This window comes from Oncorhynchus keta, chromosome 35 (assembly GCF_023373465.1).
Source record: "Oncorhynchus keta strain PuntledgeMale-10-30-2019 chromosome 35, Oket_V2, whole genome shotgun sequence".
Lineage (NCBI taxonomy): Eukaryota > Metazoa > Chordata > Actinopteri > Salmoniformes > Salmonidae > Oncorhynchus > Oncorhynchus keta.
This window is the reverse complement of record NC_068455.1, coordinates 81,899,986-81,913,165: the sequence shown is the minus strand read 5'-3', so window position 1 is coordinate 81,913,165 and position 13,180 is coordinate 81,899,986. Positions and strand designations below refer to the sequence as shown.

At 42.4% G+C, this 13,180-nt stretch overlaps 1 protein-coding gene and 2 long non-coding RNA genes across 10 annotated transcripts in view; 2 read left to right on the top strand and 1 right to left on the bottom strand.

Annotated features, from left to right (window-relative positions):
- ttc29 (tetratricopeptide repeat domain 29) overlaps positions 1–13,180 on the bottom strand; it is a 51,730-nt gene that overhangs the window by 4,955 nt on the left and 33,595 nt on the right. The gene's annotated exons all lie outside the window — the stretch shown is intronic.
- On the top strand, positions 5,972–10,979 carry LOC127916382 (uncharacterized). 6 transcript variants are annotated; one of them, XR_008094848.1, is made up of 3 exons: positions 5,972–6,473; positions 8,327–8,399; positions 10,465–10,979. It is a non-coding gene; the product is annotated as an uncharacterized LOC127916382 (long non-coding RNA). The 6 variants fall into 6 exon arrangements; XR_008094845.1 differs by having other exon boundaries at positions 10,420–10,979; XR_008094847.1 differs by lacking the exon at positions 5,972–6,473 and adding an exon at positions 6,563–6,950 and having other exon boundaries at positions 8,285–8,399; positions 10,827–10,979.
- LOC127916383 (uncharacterized) lies at positions 8,542–8,951 on the top strand. The gene is made up of 3 exons (XR_008094850.1): positions 8,542–8,575; positions 8,707–8,778; positions 8,879–8,951. It is a non-coding gene; the product is annotated as an uncharacterized LOC127916383 (long non-coding RNA).

Genomic DNA, 13,180 nt, shown 5'->3' with positions numbered 1-13,180 from the left:
ACATGGTTTTAGAAAATGTTTGCTAATTCATTGAGAATTAAATAAAGAAATCGAATTTACATAAGTATTCACACCCCTGAGTGAAATAAGCAATAAGGCACAAGAGGGTGTGGTATAAGGCTAAGTAAGGGCTGTTCTTATGCACGATGCAAGGCGGAGTGCCTGGGCACAGCCCTTAGCCGTGGTATATTGGCCATATACCATAAACCCCCGAGGGGCCTTATTGTTGCTATTATAAACTGGTCACCAACGTAATTAGAGCAATAAAACTAAATGTTTTGTCATACGGTCTGATATACCACGGCTGTCAGCCAATCAGCATTCAGGGCTCGACCCACACAGTTTATAATACATGTTAGAATCACCTGTTATCTTATATGACCTGAAGAAGGGTCACCCCCCCCCCTCTTGTCTGTAAGGTTGCTCTGTTTCTAAACTCAGCAAAAAAAGAAACGTCCCTTTTTCAGGACCCTGTCTTTCAAAGATAATTTCAAAGATAATTAAATGTAAATGTAAATGTAAATAATTCGTAGAATTCCAAATCACTTCACAGATCTATATTGTAAAGGGTTTAAACACTGTTTCCCAATGCTTGTTCAATGAACCATAAACAGTTAATGAACATGCTCCTGTGGAACGGTCGTTAAGACACTAACAGCTTACAGACGGTAGGCAATTAAGGTCACAGTTATGAAAACTTAGGACACTAAAGAGGCCTTTCTACTGACTCAGGGTCTTCTGCCCAGGGTTCCTGCTCATCTGCATGAACGTGCCTTAGGCATGCTGCAAGGAGGCATGAGGACTGCAGATGTGGACAGCAATGGCAATGTCTGTACTGTGAGATGCCTAAGACAGCGCTACAGGAAGACAGGACGGACAGCTGATCGTCCTCGCAGTGGCAGACCACGTGTAACAACACCTGCACAGGATTGGTACATCCGAACATCACATCTGCTTGGACAGGTACAGGATGGCAACAACAACTGCCCGAGTTACACCAGGAACGCACAATCCCTCCATCAGTGCTCAGACTGTCTGCAATAGGCTGAGAGAGGCTGGACTGAGGGCTTGTAGGCCTGTTGTAAGGCAGGTCCTCACCAGACTTCACTGGCAACAACGTCACCTATGGGCACAAACCCACCATTGCTGGACCAGACAGGACTGGCAAGAAGTGCTCTTCACTAACGAATCGTGGTTTTGTCTCAGCAGGGGGTGATGGTCGGATTTGCGTTTATCGTCGAAGGAATGAGTGTTACACCGAGGCCTGTACTCTAGAGTGGGATCGATTTGGAGGTGGAGGGACCGTCATGGTCTGGGGCGGTGTGTCACAGCATCATCGGACTGAGCTCGTTGTCATTGCAGGCAATCTCAACGCTGTGCGTTACAGGAAGACATCCGCCTATCTCATGTGGTACCCTTCCTGCAGGCTCATCCTGACATGACCCTCCAGCATGACAATGCCACCAGCCATACTGCTCATTCTGTGTGTGAGTTCCTGCAAGACAGGAATGTTAGTGTGTTGCCATGGCCAGCGAAGAGCCCGGATCTCAATCCCATTGAGCAGGTCTGGGACCTGTTGGATCGAAGGGAATGGCCCTCCATTTCTGCCCGGATCTCAATCCCATTGAGCACGTCTGGAACCTGTTGAACTTGTTAAATGTATGTCTCAGTTGTTGAATCATATGTTCATACAAATATTTACACATTTTAAGTTTGCTGAAAATAATCGCAGTTGACAGTGAGAAGGACGTTTTCTTTTTTTTTGCTGAGTTTAGTTGCCCTTTTGTAATATAAGCAGCCTGTTATATAACTGTTTCTAAACTGTCCTGTTCTAACATTCTGTGAAACGATCTTTAATGGTTCCTGTTGTCCCAGGATGTGTGGGGGAGTGGACATGTCCCTGGTATGATTAGTCTTTCTCTAGGCCAACTGTGGTGATAAGCAGAAGCACCCGACTCAATCCAAGGACATGTGAAACACCCCCCCCATCCTGGGTCTGTATAAATGCCTGTGAGAACAAAGAGAGACTATCTAGTTTCCCCTTGCATACATGCTCGTCATAAAGATTTTGAATATTGAGATCGGACTGCCTTCTGAGTCATTTTTCCACCACAATTCTTGGTGCCGTGACCCCGGATCGCTACAGCAGCAGTACCGAACCCATATCGCCCGCTGGGAAACAAGACAACTCCTGCGCCAAAACTAAGAGGTAAGGGACCTTTCTCACAATCCATATATGAGTTGTCTATTTCTCTAGTGGGTGGTTACAGCTGTGAGTCTTTCTGGTTAAGTCTAAGAGCGTTGCACACCTGGATTGTACAATATTTGCACATTATTATTTTTTAAATTCTTTAAGTTCTGTCAAGTTGGTAGTTCTAAGTCTTGCCATAGATTTTAAAGTGGATTTAAGTCAAAATTGTAACTACGCCACTCAGGAACATTCAATGCCATCTTGGTAAGCAACTCCAGGATATTTTTGGCGTTGTGTTTTAGGTTGTTGTCCTGCTGAAAGGTGAATTTGTCCCCCATTGTCTGTCTGAAAGCAGACTGCACCAGGTTCTCCTCTAGGATTTTGCCTGTGCTTATAGCTGTATTCCGTTTCTTTTTATCCATGTTATGGATGACAAGCATACCCATAACATGATGCAGCCACCACCATGCTTGAAAATATGAGGAGTGTTACTCAGTGATGTGTTGTATTTGTGCCAAACATAACGCTTTGTATTCAGGACATAAAGTTCATTTCTGTGCCACATTTTTTACTTTAGTGCCTTATAGCAACTAAGATGCACAATTCTGTACAGGCTTCATTGTTTTCACTCTGTCATTTAGGTTAGTATTGTGGAGTAACTACAATGTTGTTGATCCATCCTCGGTTTTCTACCTATCACAGCCATTAAACTCTGCAATTGTTTTAAAGTCAGCATTGGCATCACAGTGCAATCCCTGAGTGGTTTCCTTCCTCTCTGGCAACTGAGTTAGGAGTAGTGACTGAGTGTATTGATACACCATCCAAAGTGTAATTAATAACTTCACCATGCTCAAAGGGATATTCAATGTCTGCTTTTTAATTTTTTAACCATCTACCAATAGGGGCCCTTCTTTGTGAGGCTGTGGAAAACCTCCCTGGTCTTTGTGGTTGAATCTGTGTTTGAAATTAATTAACTGCTGGACTGAGGGACATTACAGATAATTGTATGTGTGGGGTACAGAGATGAGGGACCTTACAGATAATTGTATGTGTGGGGTACAGAGATGAGGGACCTTACAGATAATTGTATGTGTGGGGTACAGAGATGAGGGACCTTACAGATAATTGTATGTGTGGGGTACAGAGATGAGGGACCTTACAGATAATTGTATGTGTGGGGTACAGAGATGAGGGACCTTCCAGATAATTGTATGTGTGGGGTACAGAGATGAGGAGGTCATTAATAATCATGTTAAACACCATTATTGAACACAGTGAGTCCATGCATCTTATTATGTGACTTGTTGAGCACATTTTTACTCCAGAACTTATTTTAGGTTTGTCAAAACAAAAGGGATTGAGTACTGATTGACTCAAGACATTTCAGCTATACATTTTTCATTAATTCGTAAACATTTCTATGAACATAATAGCACTTTGATATTATGGGGTATTGTGGTTAGGACAGTGATACAAAATCTCAATTGAATCCATTTTAAATTCCGTCTGTAACAGCATGTGGAAAAAGGCAAGGGGTGTGAATATACATACTGAAGGCTCTGTGCTCAGTAACATTCACAACATGATGTAAAACCTACAGTCTCATGGTTGGTGCATTGACACATTTTGTCCAAAATCGGGTTAGTTGGTAGGATAATGAGGTGGTGGGTTTTAATGAGTGTAGGGTTAGTTGGTAGGATAATGAGGTGATGGGTTTTAATGAGTGTAGGGTTAGTTGGTAGGATAATGAGGTGGTGGGTTTTAATGAGTGTAGGGTTAGTTGGTAGGATAATGAGGTGTAGGGTAAGTTGGTAGGATAATGAGGTGATGGGTTTTAATGAGTGTAGGGTTAGTTGGTAGGATAATGAGGTGATGGGTTTTAATGAGTGTAGGGTTAGTTGGTAGGATAATGAGGTGTAGGGTAAGTTGGTAGGATAATGAGGTGATGGGTTTTAATGAGTGTAGGGTTAGTTGGTAGGATAATGAGGTTATGGGTTTTAATGAGTGTAGGGTTAGTTGGTAGGATAATGAGGTGATGGGTTTTAATGAGTGTAGGGTTAGTTGGTAGGATAATGAGGTGATGGGTTTTAATGAGTGTAGGGTTAGTTGGTAGGATAATGAGGTGATGGGTTAGTTGGTAGGATAGTGAGGTGGTGGTTAATGAGTGTAGGGTTAGTTGATAGGATAATGAGGTGATGGGTTTTAATGAGTGTAGGGTTAGTTGGTAGGATAATGAGGTGGTGGTTAATGAGTGTAGGGTTAGTTGGTAGGATAATGAGGTGATGGGTTTTAATGAGTGTAGGGTTAGTTGGTAGGATAATGAGGTGGTGGTTAATGAGTGTAGGGTTAGTTGGTAGGATAATGAGGTGGTGGTTAATGAGTGTAGGGTTAGTTGGTAGGATAATGAGGTGATGGGTTTTAATGAGTGTAGGGTTAGTTGGTAGGATAATGAGGTGATGGGTTAGTTGATAGGATAATGAGGTGATGGGTTTTAATGAGTGTAGGGTTAGTTGGTAGGATAATGAGGTGATGGGTTAGTTGATAGGATAATGAGGTGATGGGTTTTAATGAGTGTAGGGTTAGTTGGCAGGGTAATGAGGTGGTGGGTTAGTTGGCAGGGTAATGAGTGTAGGGTTAGTTGGTAGGGTAATGAGGTGGTGGGTTAGTTGGTAGGGTAATGAGTGTAGGGTTAGTTGGTAGGATAATGAGGTGGTGGTTAATGAGTGTAGGGTTAGTTGGTAGGGTAATGAGGTGATGGGTTTTAATGAGTGTAGGGTTAGTTGGTAGGATAATGAGGTGATGGGTTTTAATGAGTGTAGGGTTAGTTGGTAGGATAATGAGGTGATGGGTTTTAATGAGTGTAGGGTTAGTTGGTAGGATAATGAGGTGGTGGTTAATGAGTGTAGGGTTAGTTGGTAGGATAATGAGGTGGTGGTTAATGAGTGTAGGGTTAGTTGGTAGGATAATGAGGTGATGGGTTTTAATGAGTGTAGGGTTAGTTGGTAGGATAATGAGGTGATGGGTTTTAATGAGTGTAGGGTTAGTTGGTAGGATAATGAGGTGATGGGTTTTAATGAGTGTAGGGTTAGTTGGTAGGATAATGAGGTGATGGGTTAGTTGATAGGATAATGAGGTGATGGGTTTTAATGAGTGTAGGGTTAGTTGGCAGGGTAATGAGGTGGTGGGTTAGTTGGCAGGGTAATGAGTGTAGGGTTAGTTGGTAGGGTAATGAGGTGGTGGGTTAGTTGGTAGGGTAATGAGTGTAGGGTTAGTTGGTAGGATAATGAGGTGGTGGTTAATGAGTGTAGGGTTAGTTGATAGGATAATGAGGTGATGGGTTTTAATGAGTGTAGGGTTAGTTGGTAGGATAATGAGGTGATGGGTTTTAATGAGTGTAGGGTTAGTTGGTAGGATAATGAGGTGATGGGTTTTAATGAGTGTAGGGTTAGTTGGTAGGATAATGAGGTGGTGGTTAATGAGTGTAGGGTTAGTTGGTAGGATAATGAGGTGATGGTTAATGAGTGTAGGGTTAGTTGGTAGGATAATGAGGTGATGGGTTTTAATGAGTGTAGGGTTAGTTGGTAGGATAATGAGGTGATGGGTTTTAATGAGTGTAGGGTTAGTTGGTAGAATAATGAGGTGGTGGGTTAGTTGGTAGGATAATGAGGTGGTGGTTAATGAGTGTAGGGTTAGTTGGTAGGATAATGAGGTGATGGGTTTTAATGAGTGTAGGGTTAGTTGGTAGGATAATGAGGTGATGGGTTAGTTGGTAGGATAGTGAGGTGATGGGTTTTAATGAGTGTAGGGTTAGTTGGTAGGATAGTGAGGTGATGGGTTTTAATGAGTGTAGGGTTAGTTGGTAGGATAATGAGGTGATGGGTTAGTTGGTAGGATAGTGAGGTGATGGGTTTTAATGAGTGTAGGGTTAGTTGGTAGGATAATGAGGTGGTGGTTAATGAGTGTAGGGTTAGTTGATAGGATAATGAGGTGATGGGTTTTAATGAGTGTAGGGTTAGTTGGTAGGATAATGAGGTGATGGGTTAGTTGGTAGGATAGTGAGGTGATGGGTTTTAATGAGTGTAGGGTTAGTTGATAGGATAATGAGGTGATGGGTTTTAATGAGTGTAGGGTTAGTTGGTAGGATAATGAGGTGATGGGTTTTAATGAGTGTAGGGTTAGTTGGTAGGATAATGAGGTGATGGGTTTTAATGAGTGTAGGGTTAGTTGGTAGGATAATGAGGTGGTGGTTAATGAGTGTAGGGTTAGTTGGTAGGATAATGAGGTGATGGGTTAGTTGATAGGATAGTGAGGTGGTGGTTAATGAGTGTAGGGTTAGTTGGTAGGATAATGAGGTGATGGGTTAGTTGATAGGATAATGAGGTGATGGGTTTTAATGAGTGTAGGGTTAGTTGGTAGGATAATGAGGTGATGGGTTTTAATGAGTGTAGGGTTAGTTGGTAGGATAATGAGGTGATGGGTTTTAATGAGTGTAGGGTTAGTTGGTAGGATAATGAGGTGGTGGTTAATGAGTGTAGGGTTAGTTGGTAGGATAATGAGGTGGTGGGTTAGTTGGTAGGATAATGAGGTGGGGGTTAATGAGTGTAGGGTTAGTTGGTAGGATAATGAGGTGGTGGTTAATGAGTGTAGGGTTAGTTGGTAGGATAATGAGGTGATGGGTTTTAATGAGTGTAGGGTTAGTTGGTAGGATAATGAGGTGATGGGTTTTAATGAGTGTAGGGTTAGTTGGTAGGATAATGAGGTGGTGGTTAATGAGTGTAGGGTTAGTTGTTAGGATAATGAGGTGATGGGTTTTAATGAGTGTAGGGTTAGTTGGAAGGATAATGAGGTGGTGGGTTAGTTGGTAGGATAATGAGGTGGTGGGTTAGTTGGTAGGATAATGGGGTGGTGGGTTAGTTGGTAGGGTAATGAGGTGGTGGGTTAGTTGGTAGGGTAATGAGGTGGTGGGTTAGTTGGTAGGGTAATGAGGTGGTGGGTTAGTTGGTAGGGTAATGAGGTGGTGGGTTAGTTGGAATGGTAATGAGTGTAGGGTTAGTTGGAAGGGTAATGAGTGTAGGGTTAGTTGGTAGGGTAATGAGGTGGTGGGTTAGTTGGTAGGGTAATGAGTGTAGGGTTAGTTGGTAGGGTAATGAGTGTAGGGTTAGTTGGTAGGGTAATGAGTGTAGGGTTAGTTGGTAGGGTAATGAGTGTAGGGTTAGTTGGTAGGATAATGAGGTGATGGGTTTTAATGAGTGTAGGGTTAGTTGGTAGGATAATGAGGTGATGGGTTAGTTGGTAGGATAGTGAGGTGATGGGTTAGTTGGTAGGATAGTGAGGTGATGGGTTAGTTGGTAGGATAGTGAGGTGATGGTTTTAATGAGTGTAGGGTTAGTTGGTAGGATAGTGAGGTGATGGGTTTTAATGAGTGTAGGGTTAGTTGGTAGGATAATGAGGTGATGGGTTAGTTGGTAGGATAGTGAGGTGATGGGTTTTAATGAGTGTAGGGTTAGTTGGTAGGATAATGAGGTGATGGGTTAGTTGGTAGGATAGTGAGGTGATGGGTTTTAATGAGGTTTAGTTGGTAGGATAGTGAGGTGATGGGTTTTAATGAGTGTAGGGGTTAGTTGGTAGGATAATGAGGTGATGGGTTAGTTGGTAGGATAGTGAGGTGATGGGTTTTAATGAGTGTAGGGTTAGTTGGTAGGATAATGAGGTGGTGGTTAATGAGTGTAGGGTTAGTTGATAGGATAATGAGGTGATGGGTTTTAATGAGTGTAGGGTTAGTTGGTAGGATAATGAGGTGATGGGTTAGTTGGTAGGATAGTGAGGTGATGGGTTTTAATGAGTGTAGGGTTAGTTGGTAGGATAATGAGGTGATGGGTTTTAATGAGTGTAGGGTTAGTTGGTAGGATAATGAGGTGATGGGTTTTAATGAGTGTAGGGTTAGTTGGTAGGATAATGAGGTGATGGTTTTAATGAGTGTAGGGTTAGTTGGTAGGATAATGAGGTGATGGGTTTTAACGAGTGTAGGGTTAGTTGGTAGGATAATGAGGTGATAGGTTTTAATGAGTGTAGGTTAGTTGGTAGGATAATGAGGTGGTGGTTAATGAGTGTAGGGTTAGTTGGTAGGATAATGAGGTGATGGGTTAGTTGATAGGATAATGAGGTGGTGGGTTTTAATGAGTGTAGGGTTAGTTGGTAGGATAATGAGGTGGTGGTTAATGAGTGTAGGGTTAGTTGATAGGATAATGAGGTGATGGGTTTTAATGAGTGTAGGGTTAGTTGGTAGGATAATGAGGTGATGGTTTTAATGAGTGTAGGGTTAGTTGGTAGGATAATGAGGTGATGGGTTTTAATGAGTGTAGGGTTAGTTGATAGGATAATGAGGTGGTGGTTAATGAGTGTAGGGTTAGTTGGTAGGATAATGAGGTGATGGGTTTTAATGAGTGTAGGGTTAGTTGATAGGATAATGAGGTGATAGGTTTTAATAGTGTAGGGTTAGTTGGTAGGATATTGAGGTGATGGGTTTTAATGAGTGTAGGGTTAGTTGGTAGGGTAATGAGTGTAGGGTTAGTTGGTAGGGTAATGAGGTGGTGGGTTAGTTGGTAGGATAATGAGGTGATGGGTTTTAATGAGTGTAGGGTTAGTTGGAAGGGTAATGAGTGTAGGGTTAGTTGGTAGGGTAATGAGGTGGTGGGTTAGTTGGTAGGGTAATGAGTGTAGGGTTAGTTGGTAGGATAATGAGGTGGTGGTTAATGAGTGTAGGGTTAGTTGATAGGATAATGAGGTGATGGGTTTTAATGAGTGTAGGGTTAGTTGGTAGGATAATGAGGTGATGGGTTTTAATGAGTGTAGGGTTAGTTGGTAGGATAATGAGGTGGTGGTTAATGAGTGTAGGGTTAGTTGGTAGGATAATGAGGTGATGGGTTTTAATGAGTGTAGGGTTAGTTGGTAGGATAATGAGGTGATGGGTTTTAATGAGTGTAGGGTTAGTTGGTAGGATAATGAGGTGATGGGTTTTAATGAGTGTAGGGTTAGTTGGTAGGATAATGAGGTGGTGGTTAATGAGTGTAGGGTTAGTTGGTAGGATAATGAGGTGATGGGTTTTAATGAGTGTAGGAGTTAGTTGGTAGGATAATGAGGTGTGGTGTTAATGAGTGTAGGGTTAGTTGGTAGGATAATAGGTGATGTTAATGAGTGTAATTAGTTGGTAGGATAATGAGGTGATGGGTTTTAATGAGTGTAGGGTTAGTTGGTAGGATAATGAGGTGATGGGTTTTAATGAGTGTAGGGTTAGTTGGTAGGATAATGAGGTGATGGGTTTTAATGAGTGTAGGGTTAGTTGGTAGGATAATGAGGTGGTGGGTTAGTTGGTAGGATAATTAGGTGATGGGTTTTAATGAGTGTAGGGTTAGTTGGTAGGATAATGAGGTGATGGGTTTTAATGAGTGTAGGGTTAGTTGGTAGGATAATGAGGTCGTGGGTTAGTTGGTAGGATAATGAGGTGGTGGGTTAGTTGGTTGGATAATGAGGTGGTGGTTAATGAGTGTAGAGTTAGTTGGTAGGATAATGAGGTGATGGGTTTTAATGAGTGTAGGGTTAGTTGGTAGGATAATGAGGTGGTGGTTAATGAGTGTAGGGTTAGTTGGTAGGAAAATGAGGTGATGGGTTAGTTGGTAGGATAGTGAGGTGATGGGTTTTAATGAGTGTAGGGTTAGTTGGTAGGATAATGAGGTAGTGGTTAATGAGTGTAGGGTTAGTTGATAGGATAATGAGGTGATGGGTTTTAATGAGTGTAGGGTTAGTTGGTAGGATAATGAGGTGATGGGTTTTAATGAGTGTATGTCAATTAGGTTAGTTGGTAGGATAATGAGGTGATGGGTTTTAATGAGTGTAGGGTTAGTTGGTAGGATAATGAGGTGATGGGTTTTAATGAGTGTAGGGTTAGTTGGTAGGATAATGAGGTGATGGGTTTTAATGAGTGTAGGGTTAGTTGGTAGGATAATGAGGTGGTGGGTTTTAATGAGTGTAATTAGTTGGTAGGATAATGAGGTGGTGGTTAATGAGTGTAGGGTTAGTTGATAGGATAATGAGGTGGTGGGTTTTAATGAGTGTAGGGTTAGTTGGTAGGGTAATGAGGTGGTGGGTTTAAGGGTAATGAGTGTAGGGTTAGTTGGTAGGATAATGAGGTGGTGGTTAATGAGTGTAGGGTTAGTTGATAGGATAATGAGGTGATGGGTTTTAATGAGTGTAGGGTTAGTTGATAGGATAATGAGGTGATGGGTTTTAATGAGTGTAGGGTTAGTTGGTAGGATAATGAGGTGATGGGTTTTAATGAGTGTAGGGTTAGTTGGTAGGATAATGAGGTGATGGGTTTTAATGAGTGTAGGGTTAGTTGGTAGGATAATGAGGTGGTGGTTAATGAGTGTAGGGTTAGTTGGTAGGATAATGAGGTGGTGGGTTAGTTGGTAGGATAATGAGGTGGGGGTTAATGAGTGTAGGGTTAGTTGGTAGGATAATGAGGTGGTGGTTAATGAGTGTAGGGTTAGTTGGTAGGATAATGAGGTGATGGGTTTTAATGAGTGTAGGGTTAGTTGGTAGGATAATGAGGTGATGGGTTAGTTGATAGGATAATGAGGTGATGGGTTTTAATGAGTGTAGGGTTAGTTGGTAGGATAATGAGGTGATGGGTTTTAATGAGTGTAGGGTTAGTTGGTAGGATAATGAGGTGATGGGTTTTAATGAGTGTAGGGTTAGTTGGTAGGATAATGAGGTGGTGGTTAATGAGTGTAGGGTTAGTTGGTAGGATAATGAGGTGGTGGGTTAGTTGGTAGGATAATGAGGGGGGGGAGTGTAGGGTTAGTTGGTAGGATAATGAGGTGGTGGTTAATGAGTGTAGGGTTAGTTGGTAGGATAATGAGGTGATGGGTTTTAATGAGTGTAGGGTTAGTTGGTAGGATAATGAGGTGATGGGTTTTAATGAGTGTAGGGTTAGTTGGTAGGATAATGAGGTGGTGGTTAATGAGTGTAGGGTTAGTTGTTAGGATAATGAGGTGATGGGTTTTAATGAGTGTAGGGTTAGTTGGAAGGATAATGAGGTGGTGGGTTAGTTGGTAGGATAATGGGGTGGTGGGTTAGTTGGCAGGGTAATGAGGTGGTGGGTTGAGTTGGTAGGGTAATGAGGTGATGGGTTAGTTGGTAGGATAGTGAGGTGATGGGTTTTAATGAGTGTAGGGTTAGTTGGTAGGATAATGAGGTAGTGGTTAATGAGTGTAGGGTTAGTTGATAGGATAATGAGGTGATGGGTTTTAATGAGTGTAGGGTTAGTTGGTAGGATAATGAGGTGATGGGTTAGTTGGTAGGATAGTGAGGTGATGGGTTTTAATGAGTGTAGGGTTAGTTGATAGGATAATGAGGTGATGGTTTTAATGAGTGTAGGGTTAGTTGGTAGGATAATGAGGTGATGGGTTTTAATGAGTGTAGGGTTAGTTGGTAGGATAATGAGGTGATGGGTTTTAATGAGTGTAGGGTTAGTTGGTAGGATAATGAGGTGGTGGTTAATGAGTGTAGGGTTAGTTGGTAGGATAATGAGGTGATGGTTAATGAGTGTAGGGTTAGTTGATAGGATAATGAGGTGGTGGGTTTTAATGAGTGTAGGGTTAGTTGGTAGGATAATGAGGTGATGGGTTTTAATGAGTGTAGGGTTAGTTGGTAGGATAATGAGGTGATGGGTTTTAATGAGTGTAGGGTTAGTTGGTAGGATAATGAGGTGATGGGTTTTAATGAGTGTAGGGTTAGTTGGTAGGATAATGAGGTGGTGGTTAATGAGTGTAGGGTTAGTTGGTAGGATAATGAGGTGGTGGGTTAGTTGGTAGGATAATGAGGTGGGGTTAATGAGTGTAGGGTTAGTTGGTAGGATAATGAGGTGGTGGTTAATGAGTGTAGGGTTAGTTGGTAGGATAATGAGGTGATGGGTTTTAATGAGTGTAGGGTTAGTTGGTAGGATAATGAGGTGATGGGTTTTAATGAGTGTAGGGTTAGTTGGTAGGATAATGAGGTGGTGGTTAATGAGTGTAGGGTTAGTTGGAAGGATAATGAGGTGGTGGGTTAGTTGGTAGGATAATGAGGTGGTGGGTTTTAATGAGTGTGAGGGTTAGTTGGAAGGATAATGAGGTGGTGGGTTAGTTGGTAGGGTAATGAGGTGGTGGGTTAGTTGGTAGGATAATGGGGTGGTGGGTTAGTTGGTAGGATAATGGGGTGGTGGGTTAGTTGGCAGGGTAATGAGGTGGTGGGTTAGTTGGTAGGGTAATGAGGTGGTGGGTTAGTTGGTAGGGTAATGAGGTGGTGGGTTAGTTGGTAGGATAATGAGGTGGTGGGTTAGTTGGTAGGGTAATGAGGTGGTGGGTTAGTTGGTAGGAAAATGAGGTGGTGGGTTAGTTGGTAGGATAATTAGGTGATGGGTTTTAATGAGTGTAGGGTTAGTTGGTAGGGTAATGAGTGTAGGGTTAGTTGGTAGGGTAAGTGTAGGGTTAGTTGGTAGGGTAATGAGTGTAGGGTTAGTTGGTAGGGTAATGAGTGTAGGGTTAGTTGGAAGGGTAATGAGTGTAGGGTTAGTTGGTAGGGTAATGAGGTGGTGGGTTAGTTGGTAGGGTAATGAGTGAAGGGTTAGTTGGAAGGGTAATGAGTGTAGGGTTAGTTGGTAGGGTAATGCGTGTAGGGTTAGTTAGTAGGGTAATGAGTGTAGGGTTAGTTGGTAGGGTAATGAGGTGGTGGGTTAGTTGGAAGGGTAATGAGTGTAGGGTTAGTTGGTAGGGTAATGAGTGTAGGGTTAGTTGAAGGGTAATGAGTGTAGGGTTAGTTGGAAGGGTAATGAGTGTAGGGTTAGTTGGTAGGGTAATGAGGTGGTGGGTTAGTTAGTAAGGTAATGAGGTGGTGGGTTAGTTGGTAGGGTAATGAGGTGGTGGGTTAGGTTGGTAGGGTAATGAGGTGGTG